Genomic DNA, 6,019 nt, shown 5'->3' on the forward strand with positions numbered 1-6,019 from the left:
GTTGTTTGCACCTCAACATTATTTTAAAAGAATATATTACAAGGCTTAAAAGGAAAAAATTGCATTCATATTTTTATTATAATAGTTATGCATTCATAAATAAAAATAAAAATTGAGTCAATTTGTGTCGCCATCTATAGTCTTTTACATATGCAGACCAATCCAATGAATGAGTCTGTACATCCAGGTGGTGGAAATCTTGATTCATCTAAAATTGGTCACATTAATCATGAGCCAGTGATGTAGGATGAGACTATCTACCTGTATAACACTAATATGGAAAAATCAAAACCCAGAGACTAATCATAAACATCACAAGAACTCATTAATATATTGCTACACTCAATGCTTAATGTTAACCAGCCATAAATACCCCTTTGTGCAATTTCTTGAGTATATCCCAAGAGAAATCACTCCCTAGGATCCAGAACCAAATTAAAAGACAGCTTCTGCATGAAATAATGATGGTTTTAAAAATAACAAATAAAATTTTAAAAATTAAAAATTAATTTGAAATAAAAAATATAAAACATTAAAAAAATTTTTACATTATATCTTTCATCACTGTAAGATCTGTTGTCTTATATGTATAGCGACACTTTCTTCCATTTATTCTCCCAGTGTCTTATTTTTTTTCATTTTGTTTTCAAAGAAGTTTTAGGTTACAGAAATACCATAAACAGAATATAGGGGATTCCCATATAGTCAACCTCCTTCCCTTTTTCTCCTTTCCCTTATTAATAACATTTTACATGTGGATGGTACACTTGTTACAACTGATGTACAAATATTGAAACATTGCTACTAACCATGGTTGATAATTTACATTATGGTTTACATTTTGGACCATAAACTTTTATAAATTTTGATGAAATTTAACATGACCTGTATCCATCATTGCAAAATCATGTAGAACACTTACATTGCGTCCAAAACGCCCCGTTTTCCACCTATTTTGTTCCTCCCTACCCCTCCCCTTGGGACCCACTGCAACCACCAAGTTTCATTCCTTGAAGAACAAGATTCATAGTTACTTGCAACAATGTTGAGGGCTTGAAATGCTGGCCTGTCCTCCTCTATTAGGCACTGCCTATGCTCGTGAGAGACTCCTGCTCCTTTATTCCAGAACATAGCAGGACTCCCCAGGATGGGAGTCCAGCTCCTTTCATCTCATTATGTAAGTCTTCACTCAATGATATAATACACTGTGACAAGATGAACACTCACACACACCCTAGAAACCTGCCCCAGGTGCACACTGTCCTGAATGCCCCCCACATTCAATGACAGAGAATTAAATCTTTGGGCTGTCCATGTGCCAGTTGGGTCCTGAATCTCAACGGAGTTGCAACACCTACTTTCCTGTTCATTGGACTCATCCAGAACAACTAACAAGGAAATGATGATGGACAACAACCATCCCAAAGAACAGATGGTATGCAACTGCAAGCAAGACTGCCTGATGGGATCTAAGCTCCCTCTCAATTAGAGGGGTAGGAAGCGGGCATATGTGAATCCCCTATATTTTTCATGTAATATTTATGTAATCTAAGTATCTTTTTTAAAAAATTAAAGAATATAAGAAAAATGAAAGGACACTACACAATGGTTCAAAGTAGTAGAAAGAAATAAAGACCTCCAGTAAAGGAAACCACTGGGTAACTTTAAATGGCAGGACTATGGTTTTGTATTCGTTTTCTTATACCCTACAGGTTGAAATTGAAAGCTTGGCACAAATATGCCATGCAAGTAGTATCAGAAACAGAGCAAGGGTAGATATACTAATATCAGATAAAAATAGACTTTTGGTCAAAAACTGTTCTGAGGGACAAAGATGTTCATTATATACTGTTAAAAGGTCAATTTAAAAAGATGTAACAATATATATGCACCTAACAGCAAAGCCCCAAAGTATATAAAGAAAATACTGACAGATTCGAAGTGTGAGAGACAGTTTTACATTAGTCATAGGAGACTTTAATATACCACTTTCAATAATGGATAGAACATATAGTCAGAAGATCAATAAGGCAATACAAGACTTCAATTATATTTTAAACCAACAAGTTCTAACGGATATATATAGAACATTTCACCCAACAACAACAAAATACACATTCTTTTCAAGTGCATATGGGTCATTCTCCAGGATAGACTATATATTAGATCATAAAACAATCTCAGTAAATTAAAAAATATTGAAAGCATGAAATGTATATACTCTGACCATGACAGAATGAAGGTAGAAATCAATAACAAAAGGAAAATGAAAAAGTCACAAGTATGTGGAAATTAAACAACCTACTCTTAAACAACCAGTGGATTAAATAGGAATTCACAAAGGAAATTAGGATATATTTTGAAAATGCAAATGCACAAACCAAAGCTTATGAGATGCAGCAAAAGCAGTGTTAAAAGAAAATTTACAGTTCTAAATGCTTATAATAAAAAAGGATTACAAATCAGAGGTCTAACCTCAAAACTGGATGAACAAAAAAAGAAGAGCAAATTAAACCCAAAAGGAGCAAAAGGAAGGAAATAAGGATTAGAGTGGAAGTAAACAAATAGAGAAAAAAGAAACAGAAAGAATCAACCAAACCAAAAGTTGATTCTTTGAACAGACTAATAAAATGGACAACCTTTTGGCTAGACTAACAAAGACATAAAGAAAGAGGATGCAGGCAGTGGACTTGGCCCAGTGATTAGGGCATCCTTTTACCACATGGGAGGTACATGGTTAAAACCCCGAGCCTCCATGACCCATGTGGAGCTGGCCCATGTGCAGTGCTGATGCGCGCAAGGAGTGCCGTGCCACGCAGGGGTGTCCCCTGTGTAGGGGAGCGCCACGCGCAAGGAGTGTGCCCTGTAAGGAGAGCTGCTCAGCACAAAAGAAAGTGCAGGCTACCCTGGAATGGTGCCGCACACATGGAGAGCTGACACAACAAGATGACGCAACAAAAAGAAACACAAGATTCCCGTGCTGCTCACAACAACAGGAGCGGACAAAGAAGAAAAGGCAGCAAATAGACACAGAGAACAGACACCTGGGGTGGGGGTGGGGGGAGGGAAGAGAAATAAATAAATCTTAAAAAAAAAAGGAAGAAGATGCAAATGAACAAAATCAGAAATGAAAAGGACATTACTGCCAACCCCACTGAAATAAAAAGGTCTATAAAAGTATACTACGAAGAACTATATGCCAAGAAATTAGATAACCTAGATGAAATGAACAAATTCCCAGGAACCATAAACTTACCTACATGAATCAAGAAATCAATCTTGACAAACCAATAAATGGTAAAGAGATCATATCAGAAATCAAAAACCTCCCAGAAAAGAAATTTCAGGACAAAATGTCTTCACCAATGAATTTTAGCAAACATTTCAATAAGAAGTGATGCCAATTCTCCTCAAACTCCTCCAAAAATTTAAAGAGGAGGGAACAATTCCTAATTCATTCCACAAGACTAACTTCACCCTCATAGCAAAGCCAGATAAAGATATTATAAGAAAAGAAAATCAGAGATCAACATCTCTCATCAATATAGATGCAAAAATCCTAAACAATATGCTAGCAACAGAACCCAACAGCACATTAAAACAATTATAAACCACGATTAAGTGAGATTTATCCCAGATAAGCAAGGATGGTTCAACATAAAAAATCAATTCATGTAATATACCACATTTACAGAATGAAGGAAAAAATACCACACAACCATCTTAATTGGCTCATAAGAGGCAACTGACAAAATCCAGCACCCCTTTATGATAATAAAAAACACTTAGAAAGCTATAACAGAAGAAAACTTCCTCAACATGGTGTAGGGCATCTATTAAAAATCCTCAGCTAACATCATTCTTAATGGTGAAAGGCTACATTCTAAGATCAGGAACAAGACAAGGATGTCCAATGTCAGCACTATTTTTCAACATTGTACTGGAAGTTTTATCCAGAACAATTAGGCAAGAAAAAGAAATAAAATGCATCCAAATTGGAAGGGAAGAAATAAAGCATTCTTTAATTGTGAATGACACAATCCTTTATAAAGAAAATTCTGAAAAATCCCCAACAAATCTCCAACAGCTAATAAATGAATTTGGCAAAGTTGTGGGTTACAAGAACAACAACCAAAAATCAGTAGTGTTTTTATACACAAACAATAAACAATCAGAAGAAGAAATCAAGAAGAAAATTCCATTTACAATAGCAGCTAAAGGAATCAAATATCAGGGATAAATCTAACCAAGGATTTAAAGAACTTGTACACAGAAAGCTATACAACCTTTCTAAAAGAAATCAAAGAAGGTGTAAATAAAATAATAAAGGTGTAAAATAAATAATAAAGGTGTAAAAAATAAAATAAAGGACATTCCATGTTCATGGATTGGAAAACTATTATTAAGCTGTCAATTAGACCCAAAATGATTTACAGATTCAATGCAGTCCCAATAAAAATTCCAACAATTTTCTTTGCAGAAACAGAAAAGCCAATCATCAAATTTATATGGAAGGGCAAGGAATCCCAAAGAGCCAAAACCATTTGTAAAAGAACAACAAAGTTGGAGGACTCACACTTCCCAGTCTTAAAACTTATTACAAAGCCACAGTTATCAAAAGTAGTGTGGTACTGGCACAGGGACATATAACCCAATGGAATTAGACTGAAAGTTCAGAAATCAACCCTAACATTGGTGGCCAATTCACACTTGATGAGGGTACAAAGACCACTCAACTGGGAAAGAATACTCTTTTCAACAAATGCCACTGGGAAAATTGGATCCCCGTTTGCAAAAGAATGAAAGTGGATTCCATCCTCACACCATACACACAAAAAAATCAATTCAAAATGGATCAAACACCTAAATACAAGAGCCAGAATTATAAAAACTTCCAAAAGAAAACACTGAGATGCATCTTCTGGATCTTTGGTTAAGCAATGGTTTCTTAGACTTTATAATCAAAGCACAAGCAACAAAATAAAAAATAGATTAACTGGATATGGTGAAATTTAAAAATTTTTATGTATAAAAGGATTTCATCATTAAAGTAAAATGAAAACCTACACAATGGGAGAAAATATTTGGAAACCACATATCTAATAAGGGGTTAAAATCCATAATACAGGGGCCTGGGAATTCAGAGGTGAGAGGGCCTGGTTATTTAGGTTCCCTGAGTTAATGCCTGGGAAGGCCAGGTGGGTGGAACAGGCCAAAGCAGGCAAGGAGACCGGGGCTGAAGAGTTGGCCGGGAGGAGAGAGGCGCAAAGGAAGAGATGGAGGCTTGCCGGCCCCAGTGGGTGCTGCGTTTGTTGAACTTCCCGCAAACGGTCCCAAGGTATCTTCTACAAGCGCAGTCCGGGTCTTGCTGCCCGTGCGGTCAACTTCCTCTGCGTGAGATCCGCTGCCCTACCCGACGTTATCGCCGGCACAGGCACCCGCATCCACAACTACCGAGGTCAACTTTGGCTTTTCAGAGATGCAGGTACATAATACAATGGACTTCTGGTTAACCAGGCTGAATTATTTGTGCCATCTCTCAATGTTGATGGACAGCCTATTTCTGCCAACATCACATAATCACCGTGAAAGAATAATGCCTCCAGGTCGTCTGAAGCCTGGTAAAACCTGAGAATTACAGGAAATTGAACATCCTCAGTTCACTCTATGAAGATCTGGAAGACCATCCAGATGTGAGGAACGAGTTGGAGCGGCTGACACAGGAGTATATTGAAAATCAACCCATGAAAGAGACCGAAGGTTTTAATTGACGTTTGTGTTCCTTAGGCTCAGCTTCTAATGGTACTTACTGGTCTCTATCTAGATGTAGGACTGGTCACTTATTCTTGGTTCCAGTGTGTCTCGTTCTTGGAGTACAGTATGCTCCATTGCTTAAAAGAAAGCTGACTTCATTAGGCATGTGATGTTGAGGGGCAAATATCACAAAATGCAATTTAATGCCTTCCTTTTAAAGAAGTATTTATCAGGAGCATGTAGGTGCATTTTTGTCTCCGAGGAA

At 36.9% G+C, this 6,019-nt stretch overlaps 1 pseudogene; it reads left to right on the forward strand.

Annotated features, from left to right (window-relative positions):
- Positions 1-5,181: 5,181 nt before the first annotated feature.
- On the forward strand, positions 5,182-5,771 carry LOC101435642 (von Hippel-Lindau disease tumor suppressor-like; annotated as a pseudogene).
- Positions 5,772-6,019: the final 248 nt, after the last annotated feature.

This window comes from Dasypus novemcinctus, chromosome 24, assembly GCF_030445035.2.
Source record: "Dasypus novemcinctus isolate mDasNov1 chromosome 24, mDasNov1.1.hap2, whole genome shotgun sequence".
Classification (NCBI taxonomy): domain Eukaryota; kingdom Metazoa; phylum Chordata; class Mammalia; order Cingulata; family Dasypodidae; genus Dasypus; species Dasypus novemcinctus.